The 18,421-nt window shown below is 43.2% G+C and overlaps 1 long non-coding RNA gene across 1 annotated transcript in view; it reads left to right on the top strand.

Annotated features, from left to right (window-relative positions):
* LOC135966242 (uncharacterized) overlaps window positions 1–18,045 on the top strand; it is a 44,888-nt gene extending 26,843 nt beyond the window's left edge. The window contains exon 3 of the long non-coding RNA XR_010579414.1: window positions 17,824–18,045. This is a non-coding gene — a long non-coding RNA (uncharacterized lncRNA). The remainder of the gene's footprint in view (window positions 1–17,823) is intronic.
* The last annotated feature ends 376 nt before the right edge of the window (window positions 18,046–18,421 follow it).

The raw sequence follows: 18,421 nt of genomic DNA, 5'->3' as shown, positions 1-18,421 counted from the left end.
GTGAGTTCTCATTCTTATTAGCTCTGACAAGAGCTGGTTGTTAAAAAGAGCCTGGCACTTCCCTCCCCTCTCTCTTGCTTCCTTTCTTGCCATGTGATCTCTGCACAAACTGGCTCCACTTCACTTTCTACCATGAGTGGTAGCAGGCTGAAGCCCTCACCAGGAGCAGATGTTGACATCAAGCTACTTATACAGCCTGCAGGGCATGAGCCAAATAAACTCCTTTTCTTTCTAAAGTTCCTTTATAACAACATAAATGGACTAACACAGGGGCCTTCCTACTTCAGCTTGTGTAGGCCCACAGGAACACAACTGAGAGAGAAACACTAACCTACTCAATCACTGCTGACTTTCTCTCCATCTTTATTCTTGAAACCCTCAGCATTTAGCCTACTTTATCACTTTTGTTATATCACAACTCCCCTTCTCTAGGAAGCTTCCCACTCTAGTTTCTCCCAGTAGTCCTAAACTCCAAGTCTGGAGAAATTATTTTCTCCATCCTCCATTCCTAGGCCTGACATCATCTTATTTACCTTTTCTGAATAAACTTTCTAGGGTATTAGGTCTAAGGATCTCAACACCCTAGCAAGGATCCCATTCTCTTCCTCAACCTTAACCACCACCTCTCCCAGCCCCTCACAGATATTGTGAAAAAGCTTGGGGACAGTGACCTGAGCAACACAGTGGCCAATGAAAGCCCAGGAAAGTCTAGCACCTCCACATGAAGTCTGAAGTAACTCAAGGGTCACCCAACCCAGAAGGAGAGTGAGTGTTAAAGTTTCTTTCCATTTTTATTTGGACCCAGGTAAAGATCTAAAAAATCAGACAAAACAGAAACACAAAGGGTTAAAATCCAGGAGTTCTGACCAGTGGAGTCATCCTGTCCCATCACTGTGACCACCAGCAGTGGCAACAGGTGTCTACTAGGGCTGCAAGAGCTCCTCTGGTAGAGAAGGGGGAAAGGCGAGGGGTGAGTCAGCACAGGCTGAAAACAGAGGGTTTTGTTCAAAGAGAAGTCTGTGATGCAAGCTCTAGGGAAACAATGTGTTCCTTGTTTCTTCACCCCCTCCCCACCCATCAGGCCTTCACCTCTCTGTTCTCCCCACACTCCAGTCAGATCATTGACCAAGTCTTTGGTCAGAATTAAGACAATAGAAGCAGCCTCCTAAGAGCTTCTGGTTTCCATCTATCCATTCTCTACTCAACAACCTTAACTTTCACCATCATCCTGACTTATCCCCTTGTGGGAGGCCAGCAATGGCTCACAATTATCCCTAATTTCATATCGCTATTCCTCAGCTTAAGTTTCAGAGCTTAACTTTATGCTATGATTCCACGATGCTCACTCTTTGCTTTCAGCAAAGAAAATCTGCTTCTCTTCTTTATGCCTCCAAAGACATAGACCTCTGACACATTCTTTTGTCTTTTTATCTATCCATTCCTTTCTTTCAAAAGGTCTATCTCTTTCTTTCTTTCAAAGCCTGCTCAGTATTCTCCTCCAGGAAGCCTTCCCTGTGTAATCCAAATTTCTAATTCCAACCCCACTTTTATACTATGTACTCTTAGTATCTGGTATCCAATGTACAATTTTATTTGTCTGCATTTCTCTGGCTCTGACTTGTATAGCCTGACTCCTTCTTAGACTAAGAGCTCCTCCTCCCCCTCAATAATATTTTAAGTGTTTTATGTTCAGAATCAAGCGTAAAAAGAGTCCAAGTTACAGAGTTATAAAAAACGGAGTGGGAAACCTGGGGAGGGACAAGGTGGGCAGTGATGGGCAGAAGATCACAAAGGTGGGAATGTGGGAGGTATATTTGATATAGGAGGCACCAGGACACAAGGATACCATCATTAAATTTTTCTTCCTTGTTCATCTGCACATACTTCTGGGCTGGATGTTATACACAGAAATTACATAGATAGTCTTTTGCACTTTAAGGCCTCATAAAATAGTCACAATGAGATAATAAAGGACAAATAAACCCAAAAAAATAAAAAATCAAAAGATAATAGGCTGAAATATGAAATTATAATACTCCACAGAAGTCAAGGTAATTGAGAATAAGGACCAAGATGTGTACAAAATGAGAGAAGAGGACAGAGTTTTAAAACTGGGGTGGGAGAAGGGTAGGGAATTGGGGGATGTTCCAGGTCCAGGCACAGTGAGACCAAGGAAGTCACCAGCTCTCCTCTAGTCCAGGAAAGCATCCTTGAAAAGAAGGAACTTTCTGAATGCCTTGAATGACAGGAAATAGATGACTTACTAAGAGCCTCACCCTCTTTGAAAGAAAGTGGAAAGTGAACAAGCAGAAGGAAAGCATGGCAGATATGCCTGAGCCAGGCAGCAGCAGGATTTTGCTTCAGTCCCAGTCCTTCACCACTCAGCATTGTGATCCTAGGCCCTAGCGTTCCCTGGAACAGAGCATGTTCCCAACAGGACTGGACTGGTTGGAATGAGTTTTACCCCACCCCCAGCCCCAAATCCCTTCTACTGCTTGCTAGAGGGCAGAACTTCAAACCCTGAAATAAATCCCCTCATCAATACCACTTACAACGATATCATCCTTTACAATTCTCAAAGCACACTCATATGTACAATCTCATGTGAGGCTCCCACTCCCTACTGAAGCTCTATTCCACTCGCCATGCATAGTACTGAAACTCTGTATCACAAATAGACACGGGGCTCCTAGCACCTGTTTCACAGTGTCTGGTAGCTAGCTGGTGCTCATGAAACACCAAGGAACAAAGGGTTGATGAATAGATCAAACGTCTAACTTCTACAAAATGGGATGAAATTTAACATCATAAAGGACTTCCTGACTTTGTGAATGGAAATCTATGAAGAGCCAGAACCAGTGACAGTCACAGAATTGGTCCACAACTTCCCAGGCCAACATGTTGGTACCTCCAAAATGTCCTTTCCTTAGCTTCTGAGAAAGAAAAGAAAGTGATACTTATAATACCTCTACTAGGTGCCTGTCGTAGGTACTTACACATACAGTAACTCATTTATCCAGGCCATACTCCAGCCCAGCCCTTCCGGAAAGGTTGCTTATACCTTTTTCTTTAATATCTTACAGAGGGTAAGCAAGAGGGTAACTTCACACATTTCACATGTGCCTTCCCACCTCCATTACTAAGGCTTTCCTTTTGAATAAAGGCATTACTTTATGGTGCAGTTTAAACCCCTTTCCATTCAAAGCATCTCTCTTATAATCCCTGCCTTAGCAAGCTTTCCTGCCTTACCCCAGCACCCCTACATACATCCCACATATATGCTGTTTTCTTCTGCCCTATGTTCCTTGCCTCCCTTTCCACACCAAAGGCAAATAGCCCTCCCTAAATCACAAAAAGGTAGATGCAAAGAAAGAGAGGACATGGTGATAAGGTAGAGGCCTTGAGCCTGGAGAGACTAACGAGGGTGGGAGGAGAGAGCCACCCACCCTCCGTCAAGGTGGCTTTGCCTGCAGTTTTTATTATGCATCGATTTTCTTATCCATCTTCTTTAGAGCCTCTTAGATCTTCAGGCTGCGGCTGTTTCTCCAAATTGTCATTCACTCCAAGCTCTCTAGCTCCTTGCAGCAGCTAAGGGAGGGAGATGGGGGCGGGGGGGCGGTGGGGGGAGAAGGCAGCCAAGAGAGGTGAATGAGGGTTGCTAAGTAACCGTTGCCAAGGAGCCAGTACCAAGGAGCATCCCAGGCTGCCTGCTTATTCCAACCTACCTCCCTTCCACATTCTCCCTCACTTAAGTTCTCTCAGGTCTATAAAGCAGCTTGATTCTGTCACCTTCACCAGCTGCAAAGCTTTTTCCTCAGCCCTTGAGATGCAGGGCTGCAGAATCCAGTGCCTGAGAATCTCACATTCCTAGACCTGAGTTGGTCATCATGGGCACCCTTCTGTCTTTCAGATGGCACCATCAAAAATAAATGATGACAATATTTAATTTGATTAACAAAAAGGAAGATCCTATCTGCATAGGCAGGTTACTTGTGGTAGCCTGTTCAGAGGGTGGACACAGGGGGCAAGTGTCTGTCTCCCTGAGACAATTTGAACCTCCTCAGGGAAGCCCCACCATTCCATCTGAAATTTTGTGAATTCTAAGAACACAATATATGTTCTGTTTCAGGATCAATTCTAAACTAAAATGGCATTTTGATTACTTAAAAATGTGATTATTAATTAGGTTTATCCATACTGTCCCCTCAACTGATGCAGAGACTCCAGAAAGTGCTACATATTTTATTTAAAACTTGCCTTATTAATTCCATTTAACTCAAATAAATATTAGCAGTTCTATGGTAGGGCTAGCACAGAGCAGGGAGAACTGGTTTGGGTGAGGAGACTGTCATTGAGTTAAACTAGTCTAGGATTCAAACTCTGCCACAAATAATCCAGAAAACAGATGATCATTCTTCTGCCAACAACCCCAGATAACGCTGGAATCACCATCCCTCTGAGGCGAGTATAGAGATTAGGTAATGATCACGGATTACTCTGGATTCTTACAAGGTTCCCTATTTCCAAATTGACTAAGGGCATTCTCTTCACTAAACCCACAGTTCCTATCATATGCCACACATTTTTCTAGGTATTTCTGTCTGTGGTCCAAAGGGTCTCACAGCCATCTTCCTACCATTACTGAGAAAAATGGTTCCACCATCTCCTTCAAAATCTACCAGTTTTCCATGGCTGACAGTCAATACCTCTTAGATGTTCCAGATGCTGCTTCAAACAAACAGGGGCACTAAACATAAGAAGAATTCTTTTTACCTAAAGATCTCCAAAAGGTAGCTGTACAATATAGCACAGTGGTAGTGAGGAGCAAGATTTTAGAGTCAAATGGGCATAATTTCATGAGCAAGGAACATCAGACCTTCAACTGTAAAACAGGAATAATGCTGCCTATTTCACAGACTCCTTGTAGAATTAAACAAGATGGAGTATGTACCCAGTATTAATGTATTATAAGTGCTCGATAAATAGTTGCTGCTGTTATTATCAACATCATTATTACCTCTGGCTTACTCATAATAGGGTAAACAAACAAATAAAAATAGGACTCCCATTCACCAAAAAACCTGTAGTCACCATGTTTCTGTAGCCACCCAACTTCCAAAATTGAGCTATTATCGACTAAATGAAGGCAAAGGCTGAAGTTATGTCTAAGCAATAACGTGGCCAGAGAAGGTAACCTACACTGAGGCTGGGATAGAGCAAAAGTCCAGGATATAATCATGACCCCACCACCTCCTTAAGGATCACCATTTACATGATAAGCCCATGAAGCAAATTCTGAATTAAGAAATTGAGAAGAAAGAATGGGTAAGAAAATGCTGCTATATAGGACTAAGGAGTTCCCATTCTCTGACCCTTTATTCTAACCACATTTTATTTAAGTCCCTATCACCTTCACCCCGCTCCATCTATCAGGAAAGATGGGAGGGGACGCAACTGCCCCTTAGGCCACCCATGTCAATGTCTAACAGGTTCTTGCTGCTAGTCCTTCCTGATGCCTAACCACAGTGACTTCTGCTGTGCCCAAAGCCCACTCCCTCGTGTATGCTGCCCCTATAACTTATCTTCCCACCTCCTCAAGGTTAGAATCATAGATGAAGAAAATTGGGAGAGAAGAAAGGGAATAAAAATGAGAAAGAAAGTAAGCAAGAAGGACTGGTCAGGTGGTGGATGGAAGGAGTTAAGAGGATTGGAGACAGGGATGAGCGGGGTTGCAGGGGAAGAAGGGAGGAGAGTGAATGAAATGTACAGAACAGTCTCCCTGACTCTGCTCAGTGGTTATAGAAAGAAATAGGCCTGGTGAGAAGGGGGAAAAAAGAAGAGGAGAGACTAATGGGGAGATAGGCAGACAGCTTTTCACAGGAAAGGGAAATGAGTTTAGGTCTAACAGAGAAATTCCCAATACAGATGCTGCCTTGGTGTTGCAGAGCCTGTTGTGGAAGAAACTTAGGACTTCAAGATGTTCCCCTGACTGACGTGGGCCATAGGAGTGTCTGCCCAGGGGTAATTTGACAAGATAAACTCACATGATGTGGAGCAAAGGATCAGGGAAATTATTAGCAATTTGGTTTTTTGGAAAGTGGCTGAAAAAGGACAAAGCGTGAGAGCAAAGTAGTTGATAGAGACCATGATTTTAACTAAAGTCTCATCCTCTATCTCATCCCCTCATTCAAGGAACCCAGAGAGGATAATCGAACCCTCTTTCTTCCTCTAACTCCCATCTTTTCTCCTCTCCTACTGTCTTTTGAACATAGTTCCTTGGGAAAATCTGTCATATTTGTCTGCACTAATGTCACCCTGGCACCAGAATCCACACTGGCCTGCACTGAGCCCTGTTCCATCTGCCTAATAAGGGAACCAATAACAGTGCCACCCACTGAGGGATAGACTCCACAGGACTTCCAGCTGAGAACTAAGTAAGACAATAATAATCTAAGAGATTATTAACTCTGTGCCCTATCTAAATCTAGGATCCCTGGGTTCAGGAGTCAGCCTAACTATTCCACTGCCTCCATATATGTTCTTGTTTCACTCTTCCTTTCCTCTTTCAAGCAATGTTACTTTCTCTTCCACCTCATTTACCTTGCACCCACAGCATAAAATTCCTGACCAGACCTAAAGCCAACTTCAGTGTATAATCTCAGGTTCTGTTCCAAGTGCAGATGGAAGAAGCTGTGCAACTACTCTTGCATGCCTCCTACTTTAGGTGATGTAAGTGGTCCAGCTAAGACAAGAATTTGGCTGTTTGACTTCAAAGGCTATGGAGGTACCACTATTCTAAAGTCCCTGTCCATCTCTGATGATCAGAAGTCTCTTATGCACAACCTTAGCAGCTAGTAGGAATTGCAGTTCTTTCTCTTCTACGTACCTCTTCAAAGCCAGCAATATGAGTCCCCTAAGTGCATGTGTGGAGCAAAGAGGTAGGGTTTATCTTGAAGCAAAAGTACAATCTCTATCCTTGTTCAGGATGTTGCTTGCAGAGAGGCTGGTCCCAGTGGGGTGGGAGAAGGCTGGACATGGACTCACGCCACCAACTTGTACCAGGAGAAGGGCAGGAATGTGGTCAAAGCAAGGCCCTGGCAATGAAAGGACTAACCGAGGCTGCTGGGGAATTGGCAGACCACATGCTTCACAGAGCCCTGGCTGCCTTCAGCCTTGTATCAGGACCCAGAAATGACCAAGAGGGTCTCTAAAGTCACACAGGGGACATCCTTCCCCTCCCCAAAACCCTAAAGGCCCTGACCCACTCCCCCAAGAAGTACAGAGCCCAGAACCTACCGAGACTGAGATGGGAGGCTAAAAGGGAGTCTCTGTGACAGCAATTTGTGTCTCCTTTTGTCTACCTCTGATCTCCATCTCTTCCCCCAGCTTCTCACATCCCCAGGCATTATTTCAGAGGCCTCTACCTTGATCTGTCTCCAAGTCTCCTGCAAGATCAAAGCTCTTAACACCTGTTTTGCTTGCTGACTCCTAGGCTAGAGAAGAGGGGGCAGGGTCCATCCTGAGGCAAGGGGAGGGCCCTGACTTCGCCTCTTCCCAAGGCAGAGGGGAGGGTGCGAGGCTGCCCCAAGGTAGCAGCCAAACCCAAGGCTGAGTTGGAACAACGCCCCCTGGTGGGAAGGCCATCATTCTTAGTCAATTATTGATTTTATTATTACTGTTACTCAAGTTATACATCGAATTAACTCATAATTATAGTAGGGTAAATATATTACAGTGACAAGAAAGGCCTTTCATAATCTCCTTATCTAAAGAAGGAAGATTCCCTGTTAGTCTCTATAGCAAGAACCTGTTTACATCCTTCAGGTATTTATCATCATCTGTAATCATTTAATTGCTTGTTTTCTTGCTTATTGACTGTTCCCCACTACAAAAAGCTCTATATTTGAATGAAAAAAAGAATTAATGATGAATAAATAAGTTATAAGGGAATAAACCTACCAGAGGGATAAAAACTTCCCTATAATACGATATATATCATGTCCAGATCTTATTAACAATAGTATCTTTTTTCTTAGCATTTTGATGTTTATTTCCAGATTTTTCCATGAACAATTTTTTACGTTGCTTAAATAATATACACTTAAAAATAAAAATAATATACACTTAAAAAGAAAACACCATCATATACATTTTATGCTATTATAAACTCACATAAATAGCCTTTTTATGACAACATATTAGAGTTCAAGTTGGAGTGAGATCATCAGGTATTCACAATAATATTTTATTTATTTACTTATTTATTTTTGAGACAGAGTCTCGCTCTGCCTCCAGGCTGGAGTGCAGTGGCACAATCTCGGCTCACTGCAACCTCCGACTCTCTGGTTCAAGCAATTCTCCTACCTCAGCTTCCCAAGTAGCTGGGATTACAGGCACGTGCCACCACGCCCAGCTAATTTTTGTATTTTTATTAGAGACGGGGTTTCACCATGTTGGCCAGGATGGTCTCGATCTCCTGACCTCGTGATCCTCCCGCTTCGGCCTCCCAAAGTGCTGGCATTACAGGCATGAGCCATCATGCCTGGCCAACAATAATATCTTTAAAATATCCATAATGCTCTTACTTCCACATGTCTACCCATGGCTTCTTCCTTACAACTGTAATCATTAAATTTATTTAACAATTGTTTGCTCTATGTTAAGCATTGTGTAGAGAATATAAAAATATACAGGACACAGTCCCTCTGCTCCAAAAGCTTATAGTTGAGTAAGGGAGAAACAGAAGATGCACAACTATAGCTGACGATCAGTCAAAGGAGGATAGGAGTTGAAAGTAAAGAAATTGCTTTCAAGTAGGGCTATCCAGGAAGGTTCGGACAGGGGGTAACATCTAAGTTAAGCAATGATTGTGTAGGATTTCAGTAGTCAGAAATTGGGAGGAAGGAATTCCAGGGAAAAGACATAGCTAACGGGAAGGAATTCTTGACTTTGGGGATCATTTGATATGGAACTGCTCTTTATTATTAGAAATGCAAAGAACGGTGAAATTCATTATAAAACTGCAGAAGCTTGAGGTTTTAAAAAAGGATGACAAGAACCAGGACCTGGGTCCCAGTTCAGGTTCCATTTGTGCCCACTTCTATTGTATCCAGTGTTATTTAAGGGATGCATACAAGGTTCACACAGGACAGGGTGCCCATTGTGCTTCCTTCTATATGTCTCTCATCTTCCCTCTCCCCCCACTGAGTTCTTTATTAACAATGAAATGATTTCTTAATCTCATTACTGAGAAAAGCACAAAGCACAGAAAAGCATATGCTACACAAATTAAGTTGGGTAATTTGCATACCTAGGGAAAGGGAGAAACCCCTCCCCCTTCCTTCTCCAGAGTCAATTTTCCTTGCTCTTCTGACACCATATGTCAATAAATACCTATATTTCCTCATGCCCTGGACAGGAGATGCTGTTAAATGTCAAATGTAAAGTAAAGTTTGTCATAAAAATCCCTCATAAAAAAATCTCCCAACTACCAACATTGAAAGATGGAGGAGGGGAATTCCTATGTTGTGTTTGCCTCCTAATAATGTTCAGGTCATCCAGCTTCTTGCTTCCAGGAGCATCACAGACAATCTTTTCTTAAAGTTTTCTACAAAAGCAGGCAGAGGCATTCAACTCCTCTTACCACCCTTGCTTCTGCAAAAGTTTATTCTCATTCTGTTTTTTTTTTTTTTTAAAGAAAACAGAACCACTGTTTAAATAATCAGTTTCTCACAATCTCAACTGTAGATGTATTAGTATATTTTTTAATTCTCCTCTCTCTGACAAAAGTATAGAGTCCCACTTAGAAGCAAAGAAATAAATAGAGTTCTCTGAGCACCTTATATCAAGGGGTTCTAGAAAAGGGACAGTAAATGTGGGTGGTACTCATACAAGGGTGACTGTGTGTTAGGCTAGAAAGTAAAGGACAGGAGAGGATTGCCTTGTGGCTGCTGTTTCTCTTTCTCTGCAAACCTCCTCTGATTATAGCAGATTTATAGGGGCCCCAAAGCAGCCCAGCATCTTAGCCATAAACTTCCCAGAAAGAAAACTCATTGAGGTTCCCTTGAGAGGTGATGAAAAATAAATATCAGGGTTTGGTACAAACACATCAGCCAAGACCACGGGTGGAAGACAGCCAGTTCCCTATAGCTGGTTTAACTCATTCAGGATTTGTACATACATACACACAACATACACAAAAAGTCTAACACATAGACTCATGTTTATGGACCTACGGAGATAAGCGTACCTTACTCTTTAATGCCTATTTCCAGCCCAATGCAAACATGTGTCCACATAGCATGTATACACACATGACTTTCAAAGAGTTGTTTTATACCCAGCCTCTCCCCCTTTCCAAGCTACTGACTGCAGGGTGGGGCACAGTGAAGGTGAATGAGGGAATGTCTGAATATAAGCTTGCATGTGTCACTAAGTGTGTCTCTGACTATATTCCAAAAAGCAAATAGAAATTGTTCCTTTATTATTCACTGTTTGGATTATCTACTGTTTTTGATTACCTCTAAATACACCATTAAGTTTCAGTGATCATCTATCCCTCACTGAGCCACTACTCTGTGCAGAATATAGCTCAGGGGTTAGCAGCACAAGTTTTGCTCAAACTTGATGCAAATGCTAGCTTCACTACTTACCTTGCACAAATGACTTAACCTCTCTGAGCCTTAGTTTCAACTTCTATAAAATGGGGATAACAATACTTACTTCATAGAACTGTTGTATTACATTAGATAATTATGCAAAGCACTTAGAACAATGTATAGGGCACAATACTCAACAAATAGTAGCTATTATCACCATCATTGTATTAAACATTGAAGACATATAAAGAATATACATAGGGCCCGGCACAGTGGCTCACGCCTGTAATCCCAGCACTTTGGGAGGCTGAGGTGGGTGGATTGCTTGAGGTCAAGAGTTCAAGACCAACATGGTGAAACCCCATCTGTGGTTAAAAAAAAAAAAAAAAAAAATAGCTGAGCATGGGTGGCAGGAGCCTGTAATCCCAGCTATTCAGGAAGCTGAGGCAGGAGAATCACTGGAACTTGGGAGGCGGAGGTTGCAGTGAGCCGAGGTCGTGCCACTGCACTCCAGCCTGGGCAACAGAGCGAGACTCCATCTCAAAAAAAAAAAAAGAAAAGAATATATATATATATATGAGTAAGCTGGGTATGGTGACTCATGCCTATAATCCCAACACTTTGGGAGGCCCAGCAGACGGATTCCTTGAGCCCACCTCAAGTCTGAGACCAGCCCACCTTGAGCCCACCTTGAGTTTGAGACCAGCCTAGGCAATATGGCAAAACCCTGTCTCTAAAAAAAAAAAAAACAAAAAAGTTAATTGGCCAGGTGATGGCACATACCTGTAGTCCCAGCTACTTGGGAGGCTGAGGCAGGAGGATCACTTGCACCCAGGAAATGGAGGCTGCAGTGAGCCATGATTGCACCACTGCACTCCAGCCTGAGTGACAAAGCAAGATCCTGTCAAAAAAAAAAAAAAAAAAAAAAAGAACATAGGTAAGTAAAAGAAATGTTCTTTTTCCTTGAGAGTTTAAGAAATCTCATTGGTAAGACAAGATAGATACATGGAGAGACAAAGGACATAGAAACTTAAAACTGTTATTTGAGCCCTAAAATGCAACTTATTTTTCTAAATCTTAGCCCTATTTTGAAATTTTTAGCAAGGGTTTTAAAGCTCTGATGAAATTATTGTTTTCTTCTATCATTCATCATCCCCATGCCCATCACCTTAAATTCACCACACATCCACGTAGCCTTTCGTTTAAAGAATCGAATGGAGAATCCTTGAGATAGAAAAGATTTTGAGAGTTTATTTTGTGCATTTCCCTGTTTCAGAGCAGGAGCCCTCCTAGGCATTCCAAACCAAACTGAGGCACCCACATGCATGGCCAGAAAAATCTGGCCATCCCCTTCAATCCTCCCTTTAACTCCAGAAAATTCTTTATGTTCAGTTTCAATCCATAGCCCTTCAATATTGATCTTTCCTTGTTATTTATTCTTATTGGAGGTAAAGTACACAAACTCTTCAAAAGCTTAAGAAAAGTTCTGAGATGCCACTTGATAACTTTTTTGCATTGACTATGACTTCAGGTCTCTGGAACTCTATGTCTTGTATATTTTGTCATTAGCCCATTAAATATCATCACAAGATCCTTTAAAAACCATTAATTTGGCCCCTCCAAGGGTATAACCCCTTACCCATTCATCTGGTCTCTCCTTTAAGCCTTTGGAAGAAAACCAAATATCCTAATTTCCATTACAGGTAGTTAAGAACTGCTACTTCAATCCCTCCACCCCCATAGTCTCCTCAATTAGTATCATTAGTATCATCAAATTGTCACTCATTTGATTAAGGGACAGTACAACCCTGAGGCAGGGGCATGACTGATCTGACCTCCCAGTCCCTTTCAGTCCGTCCATCCATATGAAGTAGGGGAAGCAAAATTGGCAGGAGTCCTAACCCACGCAACACTTGCCCAAGGGGAGCCCCTGAGCACCAGGCAGACTCCAGCGTGGGCACAGCAGGCATTTTCCCAGAGTGGGCCGAGTGCCAAAGCCTGGCATGGTAACTGGTGTGGGAGGCCTGGAGACAGGGAGGTGAGCCAGGGCCCACACTCTTCCCTCCTCCCCAGATTCAGTCTCTCCAGCCTGAGCCTCTCTGCTAATGCTCCCAATTCCAAAGTTTCTCAGCCCCCATCTATTCCCTTCCATAGTGCCCACCCTAGGCCAGATGCTTCTCACCAATCATCTAGACTGTGCTTCTCAAACTTTCAAGAGCATGCAGATCACTGGGGGAGTGTGTTAAAAATGCAGATTCCAATTCATTAGGTCTGGGTTAGGGCCTACAATTCTGTTTTTCTAACAAGCTCCCAAGTGATGCCCATGGTACTTGGCCATGGACCGTACTTCAAAAAGCAGAGATCTCAATGACTATAGCAATTTCTACAAGTGTCTCCCAAGAAGCGTCCATCTATCCAATTCCATCTGTCCACTTATCCTCCAGATAATAATGAGAACCATATCTCAGGCCTTTCTGATTCAGAAATCTCCCTCCATGGCACAATACACAATACAAACCTGGTTTATAAATTTCAATTCAAATGTGAAAAAAAAATACAATCTTCACAAGAGTCTCATTCATGACTCCAAAGATCCATGTAGCCTAGGATTACTGTCACATTTCTTTTCAAATCTGCCTATCCCTCTTTTATTTCCAAAATTGCTCCATAGACATCCTCTTTCAGGAAGCATCTCTTCACAAATATCTCTTTCTCAGTTTCTACTCATACCTTCCCTTTCCAAAGTAATGAGGTTTCAATCCCTGTCTCCTTACTATTCTCTTATTTTAGCCCCAGCTTTTCTCACCATTTTGGGTGTGAATTCCTACCTCAAAGAATCTTAGATGCTCTCACAAAGGTTTTGCACCCAGCTAAAAAAAAAAAAGAAAAGAAAAAAAAGAAAGCACCTAAATGAGTTGGCAAGTATATGGGGAACCCTGCCTCTAGAAGATTTCCCTGGTGTCACCCACTCTCTGTAAGGACTATTTCAGAAATCCTACAAGTAAGAGAGTAGCTTTCCAGTCCTCCTTCCCAGGACAGGCCCTGTGTATAAATACAGAAGGAAAACATTGAGCCTTCTTCCATGCCAAAGCATAAATCTCTGACTGCTTCAGGAAAGATGCCTGTTGTGCCCACGCTGGAGCCAGTCTAGTCTTCAGGGATTCCATGGAATTCCAGGTAGAGTGGGCTGGGCCTTCTATCAATTTCACCACTTCCTGCTCCTCCCTGAATTCCATGGGAATAGATGGAGAGGGACCAAGGGAGGTTGTTACAGGCATTCTCCTGCCCCAGGTTTGTGTGATCCCTTGTTGCTCTTTGAATGAACAACACTGCTCTTACTGTTGGGGGAGGAGGTCTAAAGGAAGCAGAGAACCTAGTGCTTGCCGTGAATAAGATTCCAGTACGATGGAATAGACAGGATAGCGACCAGGACTCGGGCAGAGCCAAACAAAGGCAAAATTAGAAGCAGGAGCTGGGTACAGTTCTAGATACTAGAAGAATGGGGAGAAAGGCTGTTTGACAAAGAAGTCTCCTAGAAGATAGTTTTAAAGGAGATAGTACTAGTCTGAAAAGGAGAATCTTTTGTAGCAAGGAAATGTATAAGGCTCAGTTCAATTAAACAGTTATCTATTAAATGCACATTACATGCCTGGCATCTAGTGGGTGCTGTGCAGGAGTGAACAAGAGATGCTCCTTACCTATGAGCTACAATCTAGGGCAAAAAGAAAGAAAATAAAGACACACAGAAAACTGTGCTATTTTAATCTAGGTGTACTATTAAATGAAGGCGACTGTTAGAAGGGAGCCTTCGTTTCCCTCACTTCATCTTTATATATGGAGAGGCTTCAGCTGGAGCTTTGGTTTTCAAAGTGTGGTCCCTGGACCAACAGCATTAGCATCACTTGGGAACTTGTTAGAAATGCAAATTCTAGGCCAGGCACAGTGTTTCAAGTCTGTAATCCCAGCACTTTGGGAGGCCGAGGCAGGTGGATCACCTGAGGTCAGGAGTTCAAGACCAGCCTGGCCAACATGGCGAAATCCCATCTCTACTAAAAATAACAAAAATTAGCTTGACATGGTGGCAGGTACATTTAATCTCAGCGACTCAGGAGGCTGAGGCAGGAGAATAGCTTGAACCCAGGAGGCAGAGGTTGCAGTGAGCCAAGATCACGCCATTGCACTCCAGCCTGGGCAAAAAGAGCAAAACTCCATCTCAAAAAATGAAGAAAGAAGAAGAAGAAGGAGAAGGAGAAAGAAATGCAAATTCTGGACGCATCCCTCCCCCCGCCACCACCACCCAGGCCTACTGAATTTGAAACACTGGTGGTGGAGCTCAGCTATCTGTATTTTAACTAGCCCTCCAGGTAATGTTGATACATGCTAAAGTTTGAGAACCACTGAACAGAGTGATACCCCTAGCCTGTTTCTACTGTCTTACTTTCTGTGACTTCTTTGATTGAGTTGAAGAGATGGCACTGAGTGTACCCAGCCCAATCCCCTTCCAATTTTTTTTTTTTTTTTTTTTTTTTTTTTTGAGATGGGGTCTGTCTCTGTCTCCCAGGTTGGAGTGCAGTGGTGCAATCTCGGCTCACTGCAATCTCTGCGTCCAGGGTTCAAGCAATTCTCCCGCCTCAGCCTCCCAAGTCTCTGGGATTACAGGCGCCCACCACTATGCCCAGTTAATTTTTTTTTCTTTTTTTTTGAGACAGTCTTGCTCTGTCGCCCAGGCTGGAGTGCTGTGGCATGATCTCGGCTCACTGCAAGCTCTGCTTCCCGGATTCAGGCCATTCTCCTGCCTCAGCCTCCCGAGAAGCTGGGACTACAGGCAACTGCCACCACACCCGGCTAATTTTTTGTGTATTTTTAGTAGAGATGGGTTTTCATCATGTTAGCCAAGATGGTCTTGATCTCCTGACCTCGCGATCCGCCCGCCTCAGCCTCCTAAAGTGCTGGGATTACAGGCATGAGCCACCAGGCCTGGCCAATTTTTGCATTTTTAGTAAAGATGGGGTTTCACCATGCTGGCCAGGCTCTTCTCAAACTCCCTGACCTCAAGTGATCCACCTGCCTCATTCTCCCAAAGTGTTGGGATTACAGGTGTAAGCCACCACGCGCAGTTTGATGTTTTGTTTTTGTTCTTGTTGCTGTTGTTGCTTTTGTTTTCAGAGCCAGCCTGTCCACAGTACACATGCATTCCAACCTGTTCATACACAGCAAAAATCTAACAAAAGCAGCCTCTAGTCCTGTAATAGGAGGAAGGTGGGCATTCAGCAGAGTAAGTCTGTCTAATTTGGTGGTGTGGTATTAGCAAGCCAACACAGCTGCAGACTTAAAGCTAATGGTTTAAATGTCCGTATGTCTCCTAGGTCTTGATTATCAATTGGTACCGAACATAGGAGGGGGGAAATTGAGTTTTCATTGTTGATTTTGTTTTCAAAGCCGGCCTGTTGGCTCTCACCAACTCCAAAAGTGGGTTTAAGTGAAGAGCTGGCAGGGTGCAGGTTCAGACTATTTGTAGCGGAGAGACCTAGTTGAGGGGGTAAGAGAGCAGAAAAGCCAGAGGAAATCCTAGAACGTTTTAACTACATGGAACCTTAGAAATTATCCATTCTTACTTCTCATGTAAGATAAAGAAGCAAAGCACTGAAGGATTTGGGTGGCTTGTTGAAGGTCACGTTACTGTTTAGCAGCAGAGACAAGACTAGAACCCAGGACACCTGGCTGTCAGCTGTGTACTCTCTGAGCAGGTAGACCAAAGAAGACAATAGTAGAGAAACATTCAAGTGCAAGAATACAGATATCACCAAGTAGAAGAACCAACCCCAGGGGTTAGTGGGCTTCAAGCCCAAGTGCTTTGTACTCACAGGAAAGCTCTGGCTTCAATCTGCCTGTCCATGTTGCCCCTTCACACAGCCAAGCCTCAAGCAACAGAGCCTGCTCGGTGTGCTCAGAACACTGCTTCACTTTCCTGTGCTTTCCCTAGCGTTACTCCCTCTGCCTAGAATCCACTGCCCAGCCCAGCACCCCCCACCAACCCTGCCCAGGTGGTGAAATCCTATCTGTCCTTTAAGAGAGCCAACTCAAATGCCATTCCTCCACAAAAACGTCCCTGATTTCATCAATCAACCCTCACCACTGTGCCAACCCAAAATGATCATCCTCCACTCTGAATTCCCAAGACCTTTTATTTATTCATATGTTACTTATGGCACTTATCACTTTCTACTTTGTGTTGCAGCTAAACCTTACTTTTTGTATTAGAATATAAGCTCCTTAAGGGCAGGGGCCATACTTCATTACATGTGCTATCCTTTCATAATGCCTAGAACATGGTACACAATAAATATTTACTAAATCCATTATTTAACCAACCAACCAAAGCTCAGAAGTCATTTGTCAGGGAACATGTCACCTGTTGCAGCCTAAACATCACAGAAACTGACACTGAAGGACATCATAGAAAAATCAACCCTGCTCTTCCCCCAGAAAAAGCTCCAAATACCTCCCAACATTTTGCTTTTTTACGCACCACATGACATAATCCCATTTGGGTTCGTCTAACTCATGTAGCTTCATGTACTAATTAAGCTGTAAGACACAACAGGGCATGAATTTATTGTGCAATAATTCACACGCGGGATGTTTGCGCAGTGCTTGGGCGTGAGTTATGACACATTAATTCACGGCCTAGAGGGCCTCATTGCAATTACAGAACCATTTTTTAAATATCATCTGGGTTTAAAATACAAATATTGGTCTCCCCAGTCTTAAAACTCTTAGCCCCAAAATACAGCTAGCCTCCGTTCTCCTCATTCTGCATTACCCACTTAGCTGTTCTGATGGCAAAGAATGTACAGTCCAATCCTTCATTTTACTCCCCTAGAATCAGAGGGGCACTGTGAAAAGAGAGGAAGAGGGAGAATGGGGCAGAGACTTTATAACTATCTGCAACAGAGAGAGAGGAGCTGGTCCTTGGGTAAGGAAACACTGGAGAAATGGATCCTGTAGCCAACTAAGGGTCTATTACTAAGAAAGGAGAAGGGCCAGAAAAGACTTTTATGAATTCTTACATTCAATAAACTTTACCCAAAACAACCAGGCAAAATTCACTGCAATGTTTATGTCCATAGTTAGGAGAGTGTTACGGGTAGGGAGAGAAAAAATAAGTCACCTGGCTCAGTAACTCACAACTAAAAACAATTCCTTCTGTCTCCTCTCTCCCCAGGGTTCTGGGAGAGAAGGTGAGCTCACTTCTGCAGATGACTCTGCTCACTGGCCACACCGTGCTCTATAAACACCCTGCACCATCTGTGATGTCAGTCGCCAGCCGCCTGGAGAATCTGCCCTGCTCTGGGAGCTTGTATTAAAACACTCACTTATAACTCCCTATTAATTTTTCACGAGGAGTTATTTTTAACTCGCTCAAACCATTGTCTGAATATGCCAAATATATTTTCTTAATGAACGAGCCCGGCGTGTGGTTTCTCCTTCCCCTCCTCTCCTGCTGCTATTCAAATGGTCCCTTCCTCACGGGGCACAGGGCTTGGATGAACTATTCACAGCAATGCCCCGGAAATGAGTAGTGGGGAACAGAGAAAACCAAGACACAAGGCCCACACTTTCCTCCCTACTCAGGCTTTGGTTTTGAAAGAACTTCAGGAATTTCAGGAGACGTTTCCAGGTTTTTAAAAACAGAAAGATCAAGTCAAAATTGAAAACTCTTCTCTACAAATTATCCAAAGGGACCCTTGGGTTATCGGATCAAATCATCCCTCTACAAACCCATCCAGACTCCTTTATTTGCCATAATATTACCAGTCCCA

Source organism: Macaca fascicularis, chromosome 11 (genome assembly GCF_037993035.2).
Source record: "Macaca fascicularis isolate 582-1 chromosome 11, T2T-MFA8v1.1".
NCBI lineage: Eukaryota > Metazoa > Chordata > Mammalia > Primates > Cercopithecidae > Macaca > Macaca fascicularis.
The sequence above is the reverse complement of the archived record's forward strand: the minus strand, read 5'-3'. Positions and strand labels throughout refer to the sequence as shown.